General features: G+C 40.2%; 1 protein-coding gene and 1 long non-coding RNA gene across 4 annotated transcripts in view; both read left to right on the top strand.

Moving 5' to 3' along the window:
- Positions 1 to 485: 485 nt before the first annotated feature.
- Positions 486 to 17,334, top strand: LOC141579429 (uncharacterized). Its single transcript, XR_012510746.1, has 2 exons — positions 486 to 669; positions 5,188 to 17,334. It is a non-coding gene; the product is annotated as an uncharacterized LOC141579429 (long non-coding RNA).
- Positions 17,335 to 19,032: 1,698 nt separating this feature from the next.
- Positions 19,033 to 23,442, top strand: part of ATP2B1 (ATPase plasma membrane Ca2+ transporting 1) — a 115,599-nt gene continuing 111,189 nt past the window's right edge. For 2 of the 3 annotated variants that reach the window (XM_074375308.1, XM_074375311.1), the window contains exon 1: positions 19,033 to 19,419. The gene's annotated coding sequence lies outside the window, so the exon portion shown is untranslated. Of the gene's footprint in view, positions 19,420 to 19,619; positions 20,068 to 23,442 lie in introns of those variants that run through there. The other variant, XM_074375309.1, reaches the window with a different exon arrangement.

The following is a 23,442-nucleotide window of genomic DNA, read 5'->3' on the forward strand; positions in this document are numbered from 1 at the left end:
CACAGACTATTGTAAAAGTTTGTTGTGTAATTAAACCGAAAAGAGTTTTATATTCTTCAGAAAGCTCAGCATACATGTACTCATGTCCCCAGACCTTATATTCATTCAATAGAAATTTGCTCATAGACTTACAGTATTTTTTCAGCCCCTTCAGTGGCCTTTCTTTGTGACCTCTGGATGTTTGCACATGCTGTTTCCTCTAAATGGAATATTCTCCCTTCTGGTCCCACCTTCCCATTTCTGTCGGGCTGCCTCTAAGTAACTCATCTTTCTGGTCTCAGACTAAATGTTAGTGCCTCAGGAAAACCTTCTTCTAACCCCATGTAATTACATTATATATTTTCACGGCTGCCTGGCATCCACCTATCATTAGGCCCATAGTACTTTACTGTAATTACTTCCTTTATTATCCATCTCCCTCAGTATATTATATGCCCTGTAACGTCTAAGATCATGTCTGGTTTGTACAGCAGGATCTAGCAGACTGCCTGCCACATGTTTAATATATACTTGTTGAAGAAGTGATTGCATAAATAAATGAATTAATGGAATACCATGTAAGCTGGGAAAAAAGAAAATTGAAGACAGACCTAACATAAATGATGAATACTACAATGTGGCTAAGGCAGCTACAGTAGCACGAACAAGATGCTCTGGGATACAGAACAGGTGAGTTTAACATGTGTCTTGAAAAATGTGTTCACCAGGTTGTGAAGATGGGTTAAGGGCATTTCAGGCAGAAGAGACAGTAGTAGCAAAAGACTAATAAAATCCTGACTCAAGGTAATTGTGGTTGGAGAGGGTGATTGGAAACTCAGATATATTTTAAAAGTAGAATCAGCAAGATTTGTTGAGAGATTGGCTGTGAATGTTGAGGAAGCAGGTGTCCAAGATGACTTCCACATTTCTACCTTAGACAACTAGCGTGGTGATAATACCATTTATTGTGTAGGGATTAAAAGAGAAGTAAATGTTTAGGAAGCCAAGAAAGTTATCTAAACTCAAGAGAAACAGAATTTTAGAGTTTGGGGAAACTTTTTGAGTATAGGTGATAAGATGTCAGAAGTTTGCAATGGAAAGCAGTTGGGGGAATCAATGGAGCATAGAAGATAGTTGAAAACAGGGGCCCAAATGAGACCAAGCTCAACTGAATGCACATCTGCAAAAGTCGTGGCATGATTGTAAAGTAACATTTGCTTCTTAGAAAAAAAAAACAAAAACAACATCATTAAACATCCAAAAGAATGATGCTTCCTTCAATGGAGTCGTATCAGGAGGCCCTGCACTCGGGCTGACTCTACCGCTACTACAGCTAAAAAAATATTTTCAACACTCCTTTTGGGGTCCTTTTCCTTTAAAAAGTGAAAGGGGTTTTTTGTTTTTTTTAATATTCTCAGTAATGGCAAATCTTCATTGTTTCAGGATAAATATGAGGCAGGGTGGCAGGGGGAGCAAAAACATTTCAGGGATAAGTCTAATGAATAAGGAAAATGAATGATCATGCTATATAAGGTCATTTTAGCTCAAAAAAGAGTAGAAGCAATAGCAAGAAAGATTTTCTTATATGACTTATAACTGAATCTTAAAGCAATTTTAATTCCATAAATATTTCTGTAGTGTCTGTGGGCTAGGCGCTGTGCTCTTATATGCACAATAGTGAAAAGGAAGCTGCCGACGTGTTTTGAGCAATAGCATTTGAATAAGCATCGTTCAAATAAATACTCATTTTCCCCAGCTGACTCCTTTAGAAAGACATATTATTTAAAGAAGTACTATATCTGCTTCGCTTCCACGGGGTTGGGCCAAATGCCTCTTTATTGTGCTTCCAAAGATCTACGTGCTTATCTCTTTGATAGCATATACATATGACGTTGTTGTTATCTCTACATGTCTGTTTGCCTCACATTATGATTATCTTATTCAGCACTTAGCACAGTGCCTGACATGGAGTAGTGGTTAATAATTACTTGTTCATTGAATACGTAGGTAGATTAATGAGTGAGTGAGTAAATGCATAATTTTTAAACTTCAATCAAATTTCCACTCAAATGCCTTAAAGAAGCCTTTCCCCAATCAGCCAATCTAAATATCCACTTAAACCTACCCCTGTCAGTCTCTGAGCTTTTGTTTGTTTTATTTTTCTCCTTCTGTAGATCTGACATTGTGTATATACTGCCTGTTTTTTATTGTCTGTCTCACTTAGTAGAATGTGATCTTCCTGAGAACAGTGGCCTTGCCACGCAGTTGTACCTAGAACGGTTGCCGGCACAGTAGTTTATTTTTAAATAAATAAATCCATGTTTCCATTATATGTTGCTATGTAATAAAATATCCTAAAACGTAGTGGCTTAAACCAGCAACTTTTATTATATCTCATGATGCAGCTCTGGAATTAGAGCAAGGCTCAGCTAGGAGATTCTTCTGGGATCTGAGGACCTTCAGTGATATTCAGCTGGTGGGATGGACTAGTCTGGAGGAATCGAGATAGCTTCACTTACCCTTCTGCCTCTTTGGCAGAGATGACTACAGGACTGGCCTCATGACCAGACTGCGTGCACATGACCTGTCCAACATGCTTGTCTCAAGGCGGTCAGTTTTCTGAGGCGGTGGTTGAGAGCCTCCAAAGTGAGCGTTCACACAGGTTAGGCAGAAGATGTAAGACTTCCTGTTAAACAGCTTCAGAAGCCCCATTCTGCCATATTCTGTTCATCAAGCGAGTCACTAAGTCTAGCCTATATTCAAGAGCAGGAGAATCAGACTTCATCTCTCAAAGGGAGGAGTAGCAAATCTTACACATTGCATGAAAGGAGAAAAATGAATATGTAAAATTGGGTAGGGATCAAAAATAAAACACTGATTGCTAGATGAGCCAGACATAACTAACCAAGAGAAAAGAAATTACAACACAGACTTTATTGTCTATTCACAAAGAGTCCAGTTTTTATAGAGAAATCAAACTCCTGGAAAATAGTATCCATTAAACATGCTCTATGCATCAGCCTCTCTAGTGAGTGCTTTATATGTGTTGTCTCATTTAGTCCTCACAAACCACACTATTGAGTGGATATTATTGTCATTATCCTCTTTAACAGATGAAGAAACTGAGGCACAGGGACAGTAAGTACTTTCCCAAGAACACATAATTGGTGAGTGACAGGAACCCAGGTACTTCAACCCCAGAGCCCACGTTCTTATCCATCAAACTACAGGGCTCTCAAGGGAAGGATCATAGTTTATCGCAAGGCTGATATTTCTCCCTAAAAGTGAGCAGGAAGGGCCTATTTAAAGAAAGTGAAAAGAACGTGAGTTTTAGAATCAGCTCTTTGTCATAACCCTGGCTCTTCCTAGTCATAACTGTGCAACCGTAGGCAAGTTATTTCATCTTAATTACTCATCTCTAAAATAAGGGGCATAATATCTAGTTTGTAAGATGCAGTGATGATGAACGTGAGTATTATAGAGTGCCTAGAATAGAGCCATCACTTAGAAAGCCTTAAAAACTGTTACTTCCTTTCTCAGATACATAATGAGTGCCCTACTTATAGGGAGAATCAATCCCACTGCGTGTCACAATTTCTTCAGAATTTTTCCTGGCATAATTAAATATTTATACTGAGAAGGGGAAAAAAAAGATGCTCCAGAAATTTAAGTTTATCTATCTCCCTTTGCCAGTTCAGTTTCTGCCCTATCTAGTGTCGACAATAGAATGAATTCTTCTAACAAAAGCAAGGTTACCACTGACAAAGTAGTGGGGGGTTGTCAACATAATTTTTCATTGGTAATAGAAATAGTTTTAGAAAAGGCTTACTTTTTAGTTAGAATTAGAATGACCTATAAAATAATACTTTGAAGAAAAATGCTCTAGATTTAGTATCTAATTCTATGTTCTACTAAGTATCATAGGGGGAGAAATGGCAATATTAGAATATCAGCATTTCTAACTTTCACAATCTTATCCCTATGATGAGCATGAATATTTTATTACCAGTAGTATATAGTCATGGTTTTATAAGAGCGTTTCCTTTTCTACAGCTAAAAGCACAAGATTGGTACTTGGCCACTTATAATTGTTGTGTATAATAATGTACACTACTATTTTAAGTCTTAAATTAGCTACTTGCCTGACAGATAACAAAGAATATCGATTGCATTTACCATACTCAATTCTGTACTCTCTGAAAAAGGATAAGAAATAAAATTGAGAGCAGACATGCAGCCCAAGTGTATGGAACATAAGTGCACCATTAGACCAAGGAAGATGTAGGACAGCTTTCAGGGAGCTTAGGGAAAAGCTTGTAACTCTTCGAAGAGGAAGGAGGAAAAAGTAGTTACAAGTCAAGTACATAAGGCCTAGACAAATCCATGACCAGATGGAAACATTCTTGAATTCTACTGCTGCTGTGTTTACAAGCACCTCATTTGAAGACCAGAATTGTTCCCTAGCATATATGTTATCATGCCAATTACAAAATCAGAGTACGGATCTTAGAGCAGGAGGACCACTCTAAAGCAATAGGATATGATAATTACAGAAGAAAAATAGGTGGGGAAAGTCTGATTGTTCCAATCTTAAAAGTTATGAAGCTATGTGTAAAACTTGTAAAAAGTGAGGAAGCACAGGGATGCTGAAGAGAACAGACTTCAGAGGGAACATAAAGGAGGCTGCCTAGATTTTGAGAAAGCAGTCTCCGAGCATGAGATTGTGCTGTTGGCACAGCAATCACACAAGTGACTGAAAATTGTTAAAGTTTTTTTATGGCCAATGACTTACAAAGGAGGCACAAATCTCTGTTAATTGTATAAGCGCATTGCTAAAAGCCTCCTATGAATTAAGCAGGGGAGACCAGTTAAAGGGGTAATGGTTTACTCTTTGCCTATTAAGTGACTATCACCAAGTTTGGCAGCCAAACAAGAAAATAAAGATCAAAAGAAAGTGGACTTTTTAATCATGGATGGTTTTCAAACTCTGTAAAACTCTATGCCTCTTTAGCGTCACGGAAAATTTTACATATTATTGCACTTAGGATTTTAATGATTAGCACACACTTTAAATGAGATACAGTGGAAAAGTGACAGCGGGGCAAGTATGAACGGCACATGCTTATCAGTGCCCTGAGTCATCATTGTGGCAAGAAAATGACCAAGCTGATTGCTACACATCCTGTGTCTTTTTTTTTTTTTTTTAAGGGGCAAGAAGAGAGATCCTGTATGCACAATGGAAAATAATGAATGGCAACTCAGGTGTTACACTGGGAAGTTTTGGAAAGAAAGTGTTATACATATAAATTTGGTCAGCTCCTTCGGTGTCCGATGATTTGAGACCCACTCAAAAGGATGCCTGCTCTCTAACCAAAAATACGTCTCTCACTTATTGAGGTGTCTACAATTAACACCATCCTTCATCAGTTTGGATTTATAGATGGAAAGGAAGACCCTAGCTCTATTGAGGAAAGAGATAAAGAACCCTGAACAGCATGAAGGTGCTTTGTATTCAAAAGAAGACACAGAAAGGGCAGCAGAGAGGAAATGGAAGGGCCTCATAAATAGTTCTTCCTAATGCTGTCCAAGAATTTGGTCCAAATGGAATGAGTGATACTTTCTATCCTTTTACCTTACTCACTGAATTGGCCATTTTGGCCTCAATTATTCTTGCTGCTTACTAAGTTGTGTTTTGTGTATTTATTATGAAGTCTTTGTTTCTTTTTGAAAAGTAATTTTGCCATTTGTCGCCTTTCCTGATCGATTCCTTTCCAGTCACCATTAATGACTATTGATTGTGACAACTTTCAGCTTCAGATGGAGTAACTGCCTTAGTATAGAGAGATTTTTTTATATCCAATCCAAATATATTTTTACCTAAATCTCTCAAATATGTTTCAGATAGAGTGTTTATAGGAACTATATGCATACACTGTAGAAACCTTTGTATATATCTTAAGACACTTGCTCTGTCTAGACAGTTACCCTTATCTAGATGAGGAATTATCTATATGATTATTGGAAAATTACTATGGGCTTGTATAAGTTACTGAAGAAATTTAGGAAAGCCTATAGATTTCACATCTAGAGAATCTGTTCATTTATCATAATTCTCAGGAGCCTCGTTGTGCAGTAGGTAGCACCTCAGTCTCATAATTCTCAGATAGTTTAACTTTTCAGTGAAGAGAACTTTTTTTAGAGTTATAAGGGTTAGAGGTCATGGAATTCTAAACATCTATTCAATGCAAAAGTCTCTGACAGCTAATAATGCAGATTTTGCATGTCATTTCCAGAGGTGAGGAACTCACTACTTTGTAAGCATAACATTCCATGCCTAATTGAGGATGAGTTTGAATCCTTCCTTTCCGTTATCCTTCTACTCCTCCAGTTCAGTTTATCTCAGAGTCCTATAGAGTAAGTCCTCAATATTTTCTCTCATCTCCATCCCCTTCATTACTCCCCTTTTTATGTCCTCATCACTTCCGACTGCATTACTGAAATAGCCCAGTCTTCCCAGAGAGTTCTCCCCACCCCTTGCAACCATTAATTCATTAATTCACTTTTTTTCTGATCTTATTACCTTTAATGACTTTTTATTGAAGCATAATTGATTTGCAATATTGTGCTAGTTTCTGGTGTACAGCATAGTGATTCAGTGTTATATTATATATATATATATTCTTTTTCAGACTCTTTTCCATGATAGTTTATTATAAGATGTTGAATATAGTTCCTTGTGCTATACAGTAGGTTCTTGTAGTTTATCTATTTTGTATATAGTAGTTTGTACCTGCTAATCCCAAACTCCTAATTTTTTCCTTCCCAACCTTTCCCCTTTGGTAACCATACGCTTGTTTTTTATGTCTAAGAGTCTCTGTTTTGTAAATAAGTTTATTTGTACCATTTTTTAAATTCCACATATAAGTGATACATGATATTTGTCCTTCTCTGTCTGATATTATTCACTTAGTATGATGATCTATAGGTCCATCCAGGTTACTGCAAATGGCATTATTTCATTCTTTTTTATGGCTGAATAGTGTGTGTGTGTATATATATATATATCTCACAACTTCTTTATCCAATCATCTGTCGATGGACGTTTAGGTTCCTTCCATGTCTGGGCTATTGTAAGTAGTGCTGCTATGAACATTGGGATGCATGCATCTTTTTGAATTAGAGTTTTCTCTGTATATGTGCCTAGGAGCAGTATTGCTGGATCATATGGTAAGCCTATTTTTAGTTTTTTAAGAAATCTCTATACTGTTTTCCATAGTGGCTGCACCAAATTACATTCTTACCAACAATACAGGAGGGCTCCCCTTTCTCCACACCGTCTCCAGCATTGATTGTTTGTGGACATTTTAATGGTGGTGTGTGATGATACCTCATTGTAGTGTTGATTTGCTTTACATTTCTCTAATAATTAGCAATGTTGAGCATCTTTTCATGTGCCTGTTGGCCACGTGTATGTCTTCTTTGGAGAACTGTCTATTTAGGTCTTCTGGCAACCATTAATTTATAATGCTATCAGAGTAGTTTTTAAAACTGGACATCTGCTTCTGTCACCTGCTGCTTTAAACCAGACTTCTTGACATCATATTAAAGACTCTGGTCCCAGCCAACCTCATTCTTTCTCTCCAACCTCATTCCTATATCCAGCTTTCAGTTACATCCTCTACTTCAGCCACTGTGAATAACCTGTAATTTGTAGAGAGCTAGCATTTCCTCACACCTCCCTATCTTTGTATGTGTGATTCCTTCTACCTGATTTCTCCTCCTCTGCCTTCCTATGGCCAAGCTAATGTTTCAAAATTCAACTGGGGCATTGTTCCCTCTGTGAAGCTCCCACAGCACACACGCATACCTGGACTCATCACACTAAATTAGAATTGTTTTCTTCTTTATTTTTCAAAGACTGTAAACTTTGTATACCCAATATCTACAGTACTATTATGGTACCTGAAATATAGCCAGGTACTCAATTTTGAATGAACGTGAGAGATTTCTGTTAAACAAAATATTACCTATTCATGGGTCTATTATCTATGCATGGATCTGTTTTCCAGATAATAGCCCTAATATTTGAAGACAGCTATTATGTCTAAATATATCTTCTTATTCTTAACATCTCCTTTAATCCACAGCCTGGCCATATTTGCCTTGGTGACCGCAAATTCTTTTTGAACAGATTTCCTGTTCAGAATACTGTTAGATCAGTTCTTATAACCCCATCTTGCTTTCTGACCATCTGTTTCCAAAAATTTTTAACACACCATCTAAAATCTATCCAATTTATTTCCTAAGAGTAAAACTAGCTATGTTCTGAATAACTCACTTCCTCTGTCATCACTTATTCCTAAAGGTATCCCCTCCAAGAGAAAAATCACTAAAATCTCATTTTATTAAGTCATCTAATCTTTGCCTCCAAGCTTTTTTTCAAGCTACCTCCTAAGTGTGGTAATACATTTAGGTTAAACAGCTCCAGTAATGGTTGAGGGACAAGGGCAAGAGCTTACAATGGCATCTTATCAAGAGAGTGCCTAGCTTTGATGAGCAAGAGAGGATGTTTGTCAAATTCTGTGTCTTAACTCAAAAAGTTAGCACTGCTGGAAAATCTACCAAGCTAATAAGCGTTTTCTTTGTTTTCATGTAATTAGCTTTGAAAGATCAATCCTTGGGAAAGTCTTTTATTCCTCCTTAGAATTATTTAGGAAGGTGTTTGAAGGATCTAGAGAGAAAATCAACTAATTACCTGACCAATATATGGTACTCCTAGGACTTTCTAGGTGGAAGAGTCAGTCTGTATAGAACAATACAAGTAGATAAGCATAACTGCTTTTAAAAAAAGTTAACCCTGGTAACAAAATTACCATCAGATTTTCAGTACCTTCTCAGTTTGAGAATAGGTATGGTACGTAGGTATCTGTGATATTACTTCCTGTACTTAACCTTATGTTTAAATTTTCCATAATTCAAAATAAAACTAAAAATAACTTTTAAAAGCTATGTAGAACATTTCCCTTGCATTGCCCCACTGCTTTATTTAATTCCTTATGCATCTATTTAAGTTACAAACAACAACAACAAAAAATAAAGTTATAAACAAGAGTATATACTATACGTGAAATTTATTGTCAATATGAAGTATTTACCTAGGCTCTGGTGGTTTTTTTCAGAATATTTACGTATTATGTCATAAGTACCAAAACTAGTCAGCTCTTCAAAAGCTGTTGTCTTTTTTTTTTTCAAATGGCACTAGAATAAACATAGGATAAGTACTTCTCTCTCCATTTTAGATGAGTGAATAGGGTTGTAAAGGATTCACTGACTTGCTCTGTATTTTCTTGAATCACTACATCAAGTTTCCTGAAATGATAACATATTTTATAGCCTCCAGAAAGTTTCTAGTCATTAAACGTCTTCATACCTTAATTACCTCTACCATTACTGCCCATGTATAACAACTTAAATAATGACAGCTTTCTGAATTTACTGATACAGTAGAATTTTTGTTTACTATTTAGATTTCTAGATATAAATTTTAAAGCCCAGTTATTAAGATTAATTAAGAAAGAAAGTATTGTACTTCATGGTAATTTAAATTATTCTTGCCTTACACTTTCCAATTACTGATTCATTGCTAAGTGAAGTACAGAATTGCTATTTCAGATATATATCTAGTTGGTGGTCATCAATATGTCTTTTAGAATCTTAGAAATAATCATATAGAACATGAATTTATTTTTGAGCATGCTTTCAAAGTATCTAAAGCACTGTTTTTGGATTTTAGTGTCAGAGTGCAATAGTCTCATTATTTTGGTTAGAAATTCATTGCTTAGTCTTTGCATCTATATGGAGGATCTCATAGGCTCCATCTATAATAAGCAGCTTATCCAGTATGTTAATTTTTTAAATGCTGCTCAAAAAAAAGAGGCTGCCTTCTTCTGATAAACCCCAGACTTTAATAACATGTCCTCTGAATTAATTCTGTAAATACAGTACTAAAGTTCAGTGCAGCGATCTGGGCTGTTTAATTAGCTCACAGCTGCACTGCTGGGATAACATTTCTGGTTGAGGAAGTAGCGTTGGTTTTCATTATTTGGGCTCTGGTTCATAGTTCAGTGGTCATTTCCAGTTTTCTTAAAGAATTGCTTGTCTTTGCTTTCAGAGAAGACCATATGCTCTGTTGCTTAATCATTACTCAGAAACACTTACTAGTGTTCTTGCCATGACACTATAGCCATTGATTTGGCCTTAACAAAACAAATGGTGGCAATCTCCTAGACATAGAGGGATCCTGTATGATCAAAAAATTATCTGAGTTATTAGTTTAACTAGTATATAAGTCACACAGATAGAACCTAAGTCTCAACTACTTTATTATTTCAAAGCTCTTTAAACTTTTAAAATCTCCTTTTTAATGATGAATATGGATTATAAAATTTTAAAAATCCTTTTGAAGCTGTATACAGTTTAACTGTATTTTCAACATTGTCCAGTAAATTGTATTATTTTTACATATACTAGAGAATATGAAGGCTTAATATAAAATGTGGCAGGTTATGTGGTAAAATGAAGAATATAAACACCTTTCATTTAGTGTCCACTAGAAAAAAACTCATGATCTAATTTTATCCTCACAGCCACAATAGAATGTTGTCCCATTTTGCATAGGGGAGAGCTAAAGAATCAGAGCAGTTAAGGCATTTGCTCATGGCCACACAGCTGGTAAATTTTGGAACTAGAATTCAAATCCAGGCATGCCTTTCACTAAAGCTCAGGCTCTTTCTAAATGTCACATTGCCTCTTCCTCAAAGCCAAGTTTAAGATTCATCTTTCCCATAATAATCTTTCCAACAAATTTTAATTTTATCAGCACTAATTTATGTACTATACCATCAGATTTATGTAGTTCTTAGAATTGGTTTTCTTACTAGTCCATGACTTGTCAAGGCTAGTAGATGTGTATATTCCCTAGGTCCAGATACTGCTTCCTTTTATGCCCCACAGTAAGAAGTGCTCTGGACAAAGTATACAGTCATTTACACTGGTTATGCCAGAATGTGATTGCAGAGAGCTTTCACTTTCCACACTATACATATCTGTATTGTTTGAATTAGAAAAAATACACATACATACTTGTAGATAATTATCTATACCTAGTACTAAAAATGATAGTATATCTGGTGTTACTGTTTGACTTCTTGCATATTAAAAAAAAGGAGTTAAACAGAGGAGGCAGCTTAATTATTTTTCTGTTTATAATAGTCATGGATAAGGTTTTAAGAATCTGGGAAAAGATGACTCAGACACAGAAATAAGAATGTGAGGCTATTAAGTACTGAGAATTTCATTTTTAAAGACATGGAGAGGAATTATAAAGGATAGTGAGAATGTATATAACAGAAAGAGGTGGCAAAACATATATAAGAGAAGCGTCAGCATGATGGGAGGAAAGAAAGACTCTTTATACTTAAGAAAATGAGAGAAGTAAAAACATTACAATCTTTAGTTAGAATAGGACTACCTCAAAAAACAGTAAAAGGAATATGGAAGGCCATAAATGCATGCTATGATATCAGTAGAATCCTGGTAGCTCAAAGAGATTTAACATGACCAAGCCAAAATGATGACATTTTCATCCTTTTTGGTAGATATTTAGTGTGGACGTGTTCTTGCTGTCCTATAAACAAGGCACTACTACTTGGGAAAATTAATTTTTGCTGTGATAAATTCTTTGATGGTGGAGTGGCTTCATACAATTTATGCTGAAACAACGAATTTACCAAGTATAAAAATTAAATTAAAAAAATAGATGAATAAAGTAAGAACTGACTTGAAAATGGCCAAACACACTTTACTCAATGCAGGGATTGTGTGATGGTAACAGAGCATTAGAAAGAGACTAGAATTTGGAACCGAGAAAGCCAGAGTGCAGGGGAGGTTAGTCTTGACAAGGCAAGGGACTTAGCCATCAGGACATTTTTTTTTTTTAAGAAATAGGCAGCCTTAAAGTTCAAGATGAGCCCATGAGGTCAGAAACTAAGCAACAAGCAAGCAGAAGTGAGCATAAATAGATGTGAGAAGTCAGTCTAATCATTGGGTCAGAAACTGAGGAGGCGATCAGAAGATGTAGAGGACACAGTTATTGGAGTTCAGAGAGCTATGGACAAAGAGTGGTTACTAGTATGGTTACTGGCAAAGAGTGAGAACCTGGGGGCCATAGATTTCAGAAGAGAAAGGTAAAGCAGATAGCCAGAACTTGCCTGGTGGTCTGGAACCAGAAAATTCCTAACAACTGGGTGAGTAGAGTAAGCATAACACTTTGATTATGTGAAAAGCTGTCTCCAGAAGTTTCTCTATCATTATCATAAAGACATTTCTTAAAGAAATCAGTATTTCTAGGTCTCAAAGTGTAGAAATAGGAAGATGCACCTGAGCAGACACAGCTTACTGTCAGGTTTTCATGATGATAATCATTTGGTAATTTTATCTACAATATTTCAAAGTTGGTGTACCCTCCCTGTCTCTGCTACAAAGTGACTCCTTATCTGTCATCTCAGCCCCCTGTCACTAGAAAATCATCTGAACTATTTCTCTTGTAACTATGATTTACTATTGTGTTTTCCCTTTCAATTCACTTACTTGATTATTCGTATTCTGATGACATTTTCCCACCTGTTAGGTGATGCCCTCAACTTAACTAAATGAGGTATTTTACTTGAACGACTAGTTTCAACTATGAGCCAGTGAATCCCCAATACCTATTCCTGAATAACATCTGAAGCAGATTCTGTAACTTTCTGGGAACTTTTGACTATGAAAACTTTGTAAAAAGATTTCCCCTCCCCCTCACTGTCTCTGTGTACTTTTTCTCCCTCCCTCCCTCCCCTCTCAGAGTTATGACTCTTCCAATATTAAGGACAGAGAGGATGGAGGAGGGGAAAAGGGCAAAATCTCTTTTCTTGGCTAGATTCCACTGCAAGCCCCTTTGAAAGTTGATGCCTTCAGCATGGCAGACATCCAAATACTGAATCTCTTGTAGGTACACGTGGGAACGTTTGGAAGAGCCCAGCGGGGCCATTGATAGGAACTGGTACCGATACACCACTAGCTAGAAGGCAGGATTCTGGCTTGACACGGGGTTCAGTTCTAGCTTCCTGCCTCCCTGAGGTCTAGCCACATCTTCTATCATTAAAACTCCAAGCTTGTAGGTTTATGATTTATTTCCTGGTTCAGTAATCCCCTGAGCTGGTATCTGCTTACTACACCCTGACTGTTCTACTTTTGAGTTCTCTATTTCCACTACTGCAGATTTTTTCTTTGTTTGCACTTAGTTGTATATTAATACTATTTGCTATGTGTTTCCTAGTGTTTACACACCACACGTACACATGCATTTGGGGAGTGGGGTTGCATAATGCAGTAGATCTGAAGAAGGATTCTAATATGTGAATTCTGAAAAATGCTCACCGAATGAGTCTGTGTTATGGATGGAATTGTATCCTCCCCAACCAAAATTCATATGTTGAAGCTGTAACCCCCAATGTAGATATAGGGCATTTGTGGAGGTAATTAAGTGTTAAATAAGATCATAAGGGTGGGGGCCTCATCCCACAGGTCTGGGGTCATTATAAGAAGAGGAAGAGACACAAGAGATCCTTTTCCTCCATGCACTCACACAGAGGAAAGGTCATGCGAGGACACAGCAAGAAGGTAGCTGCCTGCAAACCAGGAAGAAAGGACTCGCCAGAAACCAACCTTTACGGCACCTTGACCTTGGACTTCTAACCTGTGAACTGGATGAATGTAAACTTCTGTTCCTTAAGCCATCCAGCCTGTGGCATTTTATTACAGCAGCCCTAGCAGACTAATACAGGCTGATTATCAGTGCCCATGTCCATGCCTACTGAGGAGCTCTGCACCAGACCCCCTTGAACTCTTAACAACTGTAACCACAGTGGGAAACCCCAACTCTGAGTCACCAGAGAATATTGTGTGGACCTATATGGCTATAAAATTGTACTCTAAATTTGCCTGGGCCTTGGATAACATTTTCTTTGCTCTTGCTCATCCTTCAGTTTCTTTAATCAACCCATTCCATTCCTTACTTAGCCTTACTCCGTTTTGGCTGATGAGTATAGGAACTGCTGTTATATTAGGAATATTGAGATGACATTTTTGAGCCTATGTTATCCTTCCTCTAAACTTAAACTTTTTTTTTCCTTTTTCTTCTATATCAGAAAAGAGGTGTTCCTCTTTCTTTTCAAGGTGAATCCCCTCTGTTTAAGATCCTCCCTTCTCCTGACCTCTGCACATGCTGCCCAGCATTTTCAGCTTCCCTCCTTTGACCCCTTCCTCTCTGCCATCAAAAATGCATAAATCAAAAAACTAACTTTCAGTGAACTGGTTTTTGATGTCTGGTAAATTGGCTTTTTTCCAATACAACTGATCCTTGAACAACCGAAGTCTGGGTCCACCTGTATGTGGATTTTTTTCAGTACCATTTTTTCTGTACCATTCTCAGTTGGTTGAATCCAAGGATTCAGAACCTCTTGTGCAGAGGGAGGGCTGATTGTAAAGTTATAGGCAGATTTTCAGCTGCCAGGAGGGTGGCCACCCCTAAACCCTGTGTTGTTCAAGGGTCAACTGTATTTCTATCTGGAAGAAAAAAAATGACCCTGAAAGGAGTTACCTCAGGTCACAAGAATAAAAGAACAAGGCAGTGGATATAAATATAGAATTCATCATTGAAGAGGTGATAGTTCATTTATTTATTCATATCAAACTAATTTAATTTTAAGCACCCATTATGTGCCAGATCTTATTAGAGGTGGCATGTAGTAAGTGTTAATAAATGTTTCTTTGTGTAAAAAAATAGATGAATTACTACCTTGATGATAATGCCTCCTAAATAGATATATTTCATGTTTTCTTTCCGTAGTAAGCTGAGAGGATATTTGTCAAGATCAACAAATGATTAATGAATAAATTAATGAATAACACTATCCTTATCCTCAAGGGGCCAAAGTCATGAAAATGGATGAACTTTATGAAAGTTAAGATAGAAAGAAATGCTCAAGTGTAAGAACTTTATTGGAAATAGCCAAGGAAAGAGAAAGAAGAACCAGTGAAGAACACAAGAGAATATCAGGACAAAGGAGGGAAAGAGACCATGGAGTGTGTCAGTTACCTAAAGGCACCATAAAAACTGGAGCTTTTCTAGCTCCACTCTAAATGGTCCAAATCAGAAGCTCTGCTGCTGTGGCCCCAGGAGTGTGTGTTGCTAAGCTCACACTGGTAATTCTGCACATTCCTAATATCTTGAAAAACAGAGAAGTTTCAAAGGAAAGGTGGAAAAATTATATAAAAATATAAGCACTAAAAAATCTGAAAAACATAAAGTGTACCACAAATGTGAGAAAATCCTTCTGATTTTCCTATTTTTAGCATAAAAAGATACTGACATAAGCATACACCAGGGATGGTGGAACAGAAAGCCATAAGCCTGGATTCTTGATGGCTATGTTCAGCAGCTAAATCAATCATACCATCACCTACTTCTGAACTTCTGTTATGAGAATAACTCCCTATTCATTAAAATAAAGTAAGTAGGGTAAAAATGTACATTATTGTTTACAGTGCATTTACTTTGTAATAAGGGGTAAAGAATGAATGCTTAAGAATAATAACAGTTATTGAGCATTTACTACACACCAAGTGTTCTGTTCAGAGTTTTGTATAAACAACTCACCAAAACCTCACAACAACCTCCTATTAGTGGGAAAATACATGAGTTACTCATGGAGGTGAAGGATAACAAAGGTAGTAAATATATGTTTCATAGATCATGAAAGGATAGGAAAATGGATGTGGGAAACTTGCTAATTCTCAGGTACATCTGGCATTTCTCCTGCCCATCTTTTGCATTAATTTAAATCTTATATCTGTTTTGTGGCACTAGTCAAACCCACATCCTCCTTTAGGAAATCTTCCTTAACAACATTTAAATAACATCTTTCCCTTTTTTTGATTCTCTGGAATTTAGATTTAGAGCCATGACCCTATGACCTAGATTATACAACATTTGGTGGTAGAAAAAAATGCCTTAGACCTAGAAGAGTACAGGATGTTAAATAATTCCTGTCAAATGATGACATTTAACCGTTTTACATTTTTCACTTATAAAAATTTTCCATTATGTGACTTGAAAATTCTTATTTTAGGTTTACCTGTAATCATCTTAATTTAAGTCAGCAAATGTAGTTAATTGGTTACTAATAGATAACAGTTCTCGTGGTTTTCAGCTAAGTTATGTTTCTCTTCACATCTTTCTCTGGTGATCCAGGTTAATGGAAATTTGAGAATATACGTAACTGCTCTTTATGAAGCATTAAATATTTTTCTTCTTTTGCCTCCCTACACAAGTCAGTTCTCTTTAGCTTCCTGCAGTGATTAGAACTGACACATTCACATATGTATAAATGCATATTTTGGAAAATACGGTTTTAAAAATATTTTGCTGTTGGTATGTCTCTATTTTGTACTATTGCTAGAGGAATGTGACAGAATTCTTGAGGAAATAAAGATCCCAGTGTTTCCCTTTACACTTAATTACACTGAGAATTTTAGAAAGCTATCTCCATGAGTTATACAGGACTAGTTCATATTGAATTTATCAGCTTATCAGAAAAGATGTCAGTAGTTTAGATTTATGCCCCTAAAAGGAATATACTTTAATAGTTTGCAAAATACATTACTCTGAATACATGGCCTATCTTCAAACAATGTTAACATCCCAAAGAGTAACTTGCCATAGTATTTAAATACGTTTATAAATTTGCATTGGAACTAAAAAAGATGTTCAAAACTTATTAAAATACATTTATAAGATTAAATATTTAAAAATAAATTGAATTATTATTATTATGCAGTGATATATCACTGGATCAATTAAATCCATGGAATAAGTAAGTTCTAAGATTAAAAGGATTTGGTTTTATCATATACAGTGGCATCTTAAAATTTAAGTAGTTTCATTTTTTTAGGAAATGCTAATTAAGCAATCAAATATTTTCTTGATTTTTACAATTAAAAATATGCCATTAAGATTTCAGTGCTAAACTTCTGGGAGAAAAAAATGAGTTTCCTAATGTAATGTGTACAGTTATTTATATATTGCTTTCTATTTGAAGAATGAAAATATAAAAATCAAACTACACAGTACAATCATCTTGACTATGAGCAAAAATATCTTACTGTATGTGACTCACATTTCATTATAATGCATATAAATATGTTCTGGGATATATGTGTATATAATCTACATAAATAAAAACTCTATTGAAATCATGTTCTGAAATGAAGATGCTGAGTAATTTTTCATGACCACAACACTTTAAGAGAGTATATTTTATTATTTGGAACTTCAATAAACCCACAAAGTGAACAGATTCTAGTTTAATCTATTATCCATTTTGCTAGTGCACTATAGCAATGAGTCATATATTACTTTAATGTCAAATTCTTGATTAAAGTAGAATACATAATTCAATTTTCTACTGCGACTTCCTTGGAGGAAAAGTTGGACGAGAGCCAGTGATTCTTAAATGTCTCTAAGCCGTTTCGAAAAGTTAATCTGTTCCTCTATTAAGAAGTTTTGAAATAGTGTCAGGAAGGGCTATTGTACCCACCAACCAATTTCTTAACAGTGATTAAAGAGGAAAAATGGTGCTATCTTGCCCGGTGCTAATTTTGCAGCTCAAAAGGTTGGTAGTGCTTGACCTGGTAAGACACATAAGTTGATAAATATATGTTTTTTTCAACAGGGTTAACTTTAAATTTTTTTCTTTTTAAACTTTTTACATATTTTGCTTCTAATCATTCCAAAATATTTTAATATAAACACTACCAGAGTGAACCTACATAATAAAGTCCTTCGCATCGCCTGTTTGCTTTTAGGAAGACGTTACTAACATTAATTTTTCCAGTCCTGGAGTTAAGAGAAAGGAGGAGCCTCTGCAGAGCTTATCTTTTGTTCTGATGAAGTGGTACTGAAAACACTGACAAGGTCTCTCCAAGAGCTGCGAGGGTTAGTTCAGAGATAAGACGAAGATGGAGCACGATGTCATAGGTAAGACGAATCTTTACACACGTATGTATGCGTGTGAAGGAAAAACTGTTTTGTCACTCCAGCGGTTTTTTATTAACTGCAAAGTCTATTGAAGGTTGGGGCAAAGCCGGTCACCTTTCAGCGTATCAGTCTTGGCACGTTACCCTGTGTTTCGTTTTGTTTTCATTTTCTTTTCATCCCAGGAAAGGTGCTCGTTCGAGATGCTACAAGTGAACTAAAAGAGCCAACAGCTTGGCATAGGTAGAAAAAGCAAACTCAAAACGAAAACCGGGGGACTGTGAGCGCGGATCCTGAGGGGCCTGCCTGCACCGGCCCAACGCCTGCGTTAACCCTTTAGGCGCTGCAACGGGAATCCCCGGAGTCTACAGGCCGACTAGCAGGAACAGAGATGGGGAGCCGAGGCCCGTTGGGGGTGTGGGCTGTCCTCCCCAAGGAGGCACTTCTGTCGTCCGGCGCCTGGTCAGGGCCCAGCATAGGCACCGAGTCCGTACGGAGTGGAGCAGAGATGCCGCGAGGAACCACTCAACTGTCCGCAGACGCGGGCGTCAGCTTAACCTGTCCTCGCCAGGAGTGCTCGCTCGCCGAGTCCACCCGCCCAGTTCCGGGGCTCTGGAGGGGCGCAGGCCCGGGGGTGGCTCGGACGGGGCCCCAGGTGAAGGGCGCTCGAGTTCGCCTGCGGCAGTCATCGCTCTCCAGCCTCCACAGTCGCGGGAGCCGCCCGGACCCGCACCGAAACAGCAGCTGTGACTGACGAAGTCACCGCCCGGCGCGACCGAGCCACCCCCTCCTCCCCCGCCGCCCCCCCCCCGCCCCGATACGTCATGGAAACACGGACGTCAGAGCCTCTCAGCCAATCCCTGGCAGCGGCCGGAGGAAAGGGGCGAGCGGGAGGGGGCGGGGGCAGCGGCCGGCCGAGGCGTTCGGCGAAGGAAGAGAGGGAGGGGCGCGCAGAGGCGCGGGTCCCCCGCCCCTCACTCGGGCCACCCTTTCCCCACCCCGCGGCAAGTTCTAATCGCCGGGGGCGCGCTCGACAGCCGGCGGCGCGCTCGCCGGGTCCTCCCCTTAAACGTCCTCTCCGCGCCGCTCGGCTCCTAGTCTCCGTCCTAGCCGCGCTTCCTCCGCGCGCGCGTGCCTGCCCGCCCCCAGGCTCCCCGCGAGCCGCGTCACGTGATCGCGCCTAGCCAAGGCGGCAGCGGCGGCGGCGCGAGCTTCGGCGGCGGCGGCGGCAGTGGCAGTTGCTGAGCCGCCAGCGTGGAGCGGGAGGCGTGAGGGTGTGGAGAAAAGGGAGCGCCAGACCGGAACGGGTGAGAGTTCTCCTCCCCTGTCTCCCCCGGCAATCTTGCGGGCTACCCGGTGCAAACGGGGCCCCTGCCCGAAGCTTCGCGAAGCCCCCTTGTGCTCGACCGTCCGCTTCCCGAGGGCCGCGGGCCTCGCCTGGGGCGGACCGGGCTGCGGTGCTCACGAAGGGGCTGCACCCCGCCCGCTGCTGCTGTTGCGGACGGCGGCGTGAGGCCGGTGGAGCTGCCCGTGGTGAGCGCGGCGCGCCCTGTGTGCGGCTCTGCGGAGCCTAGGAGGCGGGTCCTGCGGGGACGCGGGCGGCTACTCGGCAGCTGCCGGGCTCTGGGCGGGGGCCGGGCCGGGCGCCGCCTCCTCCTCCTCCTCCTCCGCCTCCGCCGCCGCCGCCGCCGCCGCCGCCGCCTCCTCGCAGTGCAGCGTGAGTAGGGAGCCCCGGCTGGTGGACGCCGAGCCTCTCGGCTCCACGGCCGCCTCATCCTCGAGGTGCAACCGAACCTCCGCGTGGCTCCCGGAGTCCTGCGAGCCTCCTTCCGACGCGCGGAGGACCGATCCCCCCTTCTCTGCGCTTCCCGCTGTCCTCACCGCCCCCTCTCCCGACCCTCCTGCAGCCTCCCCTTCTTTTCCTCCTCAGAAAATGGTTCCTGCTGCCGGGCGAGGTGAGTGGCGGCCGCCGCCCGCCCGCGGCGGGGGCGGCGGGGCAGGTCACCTGCGGGGGAGGCCGGGCGGAACACTGAGGTCGGGGCGGCGCGGCGGGGATCCTGACAGCTGGGTGCTCCGCGGACTGCGCGGATTCCGGAGAAGTTGGCGGGGGCGTTCGGGAGGCCCCTCGCAGGTGGTCTCCCGCCGTGTCTGCCCCGGGAAACCGTAAAGGTGAGCGGGTTCTTAGGCGTGCGCCCCAGCGCTGGGTCCGGCCAGTAGTCTCCGCACAGGGCCCGAGGGACGGGGCTCGGTGGTGGGACTTCGCGTCTGCACCCGCAGTTCTTTGGCTTCTCCCAGCCTCCTCGGCAGCGCCATAGCCCATCCTGCCGCCGGTCGCCCCCGCCCCGGCGCCTGGTGACCTTGAGGGCAGCGGTGCCCGGCGCTGTTTCCCCGCGCCCCGGGAGGGTCACCCCTCTAATCCCCGGCTTCGGCCCCACTGGCGCTCCGCAGGCGGAGAGTGGGGCCCGCGTTGGCCCCCGGCCCGGGCCGGTTGATTGATGCGTGTCACACCGGACGGTGATTCCCCGGGAGTTGGTGAATTGCCTCGCCTTTCTCCCGGCGTCTCCTGTCTCGCCCCCCAGGATGTTCACGGTTGCTTCCTATTCGCTTTTTTGGACTTAGTTTAAAAGAAAGGGAGGAAAAAAACCCCTGCGTTCTCCACTTCTTTTTGGGAAGGGTCAGTAAGAAAGAACCGCATTCCATTTGCGGTGTTGCGGGGTGTGCTCCCTTTATTCCTTCCTGCGGGAGAATCCGGTGGCTGAGCTAGTTAGCGACCCCTGGTCTGCGCCGCGGTCACTAGCCAGGTTGGTCTCTGTGCGCATTTCATTCACCAGTTTTCTGCGGGACTCGCAGCGCTGGGAGTGCTCGCATCCAGTGCGGTGCAGCGGTGCTTGGCGCGGAAGGAGGGGCGAGAGGTGCAGAGGGGGGTCTTTAAATCTGCGGAGGGGTCGACCAGTCTCTGCAGGCGTATTTTTGCCTTTCCTGGGGTTAGAGCGCATCAGACAGCCACCCTTCGCTATGCATAAGCTGTGCATGCTACTTTTCTGGGTTTCTTAATCATCTAATGGCTTCTGTTGGTATCGACTGCTGTTCATGATAAATTAGTTATATGGATTTTTGTTCATGTGAGTGTGGATATCTGCATATATGTGGACCGTCCGCCTTTCAACATGGAAGCCTTTGTTGTGTTTAACCTCCGCCACCAGAATAGTCTTATTTTAAAATAAAGCTCTTGTTCAACGTGGGTGTATTTTATAATAAGAAGTACTTGTAAGGATCTGCTTTGTATGAGGCTTTCTTCGGGGAGAGGGTGTGTAACCCTTTGGATAGTGGCCCACGTGAGTGAATGAAGGGCCTTCACTGCTTGCCCTCCTGCCAGCCTTCCCCAGACTCCCTGTCCTTGTGTGTGGCAGAGGCGGATTGGGGGAATTAGAGGGATTGGAGGAGAATCTGCCTTTTGTACTTCAGCGTTTCACTTGGATCTCCCTCTCCTTTTCTTTTTTCTTTTTCCTTCTTTTTTGTCCTGGTGAGTTCAAATTTGAAGTAAATGAAACATTTTCCTTAAAGGGCATATTTGAAAAACGAGTATATGAAATGGGTTTGATTTGGCCGTGATTTCAGGGGGATGTTTTAGTAGTTTCTACTTTACTTTGCATGAGACAGTTAAATTACTGTAATTAAGGGTGGATCTCTCTTGATTTTGGCTTGGGTGTAACTTTGAAAAGTAACTGTTGTTTCCTACTATATAGTCTGCAAAAGTGACTCACAGTCGGGTGAGTTGAGGACAGAGCGCCACCTTTAAAATTTCGGCATTTTCTTTTATTAAAATGGTGAAAATTCAGAGTACGCCTTCTTGATTTTTGTTGCAATTGTCTTTACTGGCACCCCCATTTAGATGCATATGGTGAAATTGTCTTCATTTTCTTATATTCTGTAATTCCTCAGTCAGAAGGTGGGATTTCTGCATTTGTATGGGAAATCATGGTTTTTTAATGGAAGCTTGGAATTGAGAACTCTGAGATGAAGCAATAAACTAGATTTGATTTCTGCTTATAATAAAATAATGGGGGCAAAGATAGTGTGGATCTACTTAGGAAAAGAAATAAGGAAAGTAATAGCTTCATCATAAATAGATGTTTATTTAAAACTAGCCATCGCCACTAAGTTAGGGTACCTACCAGCATGATAGTGGTTTTATAAATGTTTTTAGCTTCAAGTGCTATTAGCAGATTCTAAAGTAAACATGCAAAAAATTAAGCTTGTTTGAATAAGGTATAGTAGTTCTTTTTTTGCTTTTCATCTTCCGACAGCTTTCCTTTTATGGTTTGCGAGTTTTACAATTGTTTTTAAATAATACAAATGAGGACTTCCAGCTGGAGTACTTACACTCAAAGTTGTTGAAGACCATATTGGAAAAAGTGGTTTCTGCGTATGGCTCTTCTCAAATGTATCTCATATAAAAATAAATGGAGTTTTTAATGCTTAGAAAACAAATGCTGTAGTGACAGCTGAATGGGTGAGATTTCTTTCCTTGCCCACTTGTTCTCTCCTAACCCCCTCTCCCCCATATCAAAAATTTAAGGTACACTATCTCTTTAGACACAGGGTACTTTTTGATGATTGTGACTGCAGGTGTAACATAAAGAAAAAAAGATTTAGCTTTTCAAGTAATGAATAAATTAATGTGTGGATATTACCCAAATATAGTTTTAATTACAAACCACAAGATAGTACCGTTTCTGTCTGCGTTTAAGTTTTAATTCCGCACTTGCAGTTTTTACATAGATTTTTGTGAGCATAAGCTATTGAGCTATAGATAGTTTTATTAAGCTAAAAAATCCACTTGAGATGAAAGGTGGTTTATGCTCGTCAATCTGTAGAATATGGTCCCAGGTTAAAGGACATTATTTGAGCAATTAGGTTGATGTATGCAGAGTGATTACATATCATTATGCACACTTTGATAGAATCCTTGTTTTGTGGGTTATTTTTACCAATTTCTTCCGACAGGTTAACTTTGTTTTGGATGAAACATTCTCTTGCCATGTGAATTGAATTGCTTAGGTCAACAAGTTTTAAGAGGAATGGCTAATTAAACCATTGGTGGTCGTTGGTAACAGAAAAGTGTCCCTTTATTCCTTACGTTTTTACACATGCATACAATTGAAACTGGTCATTTTCACTTTGTAAGTCTGGAATTTTGTAATGAGATCAGGAAGCAGAAACTTAAGAATTAAATTTTTGCAGCTTGGGTAAGAGTACTGCCTAGTTGAAAGGGAATAACTGTTTTCTAGTAAGTATCATGATGTATAGAAGGGCACTGTGAGAGTAGC

This window comes from Camelus bactrianus, chromosome 12 (genome assembly GCF_048773025.1).
Source record: "Camelus bactrianus isolate YW-2024 breed Bactrian camel chromosome 12, ASM4877302v1, whole genome shotgun sequence".
In the NCBI taxonomy this organism is placed as follows: Eukaryota; Metazoa; Chordata; class Mammalia; order Artiodactyla; family Camelidae; genus Camelus; species Camelus bactrianus.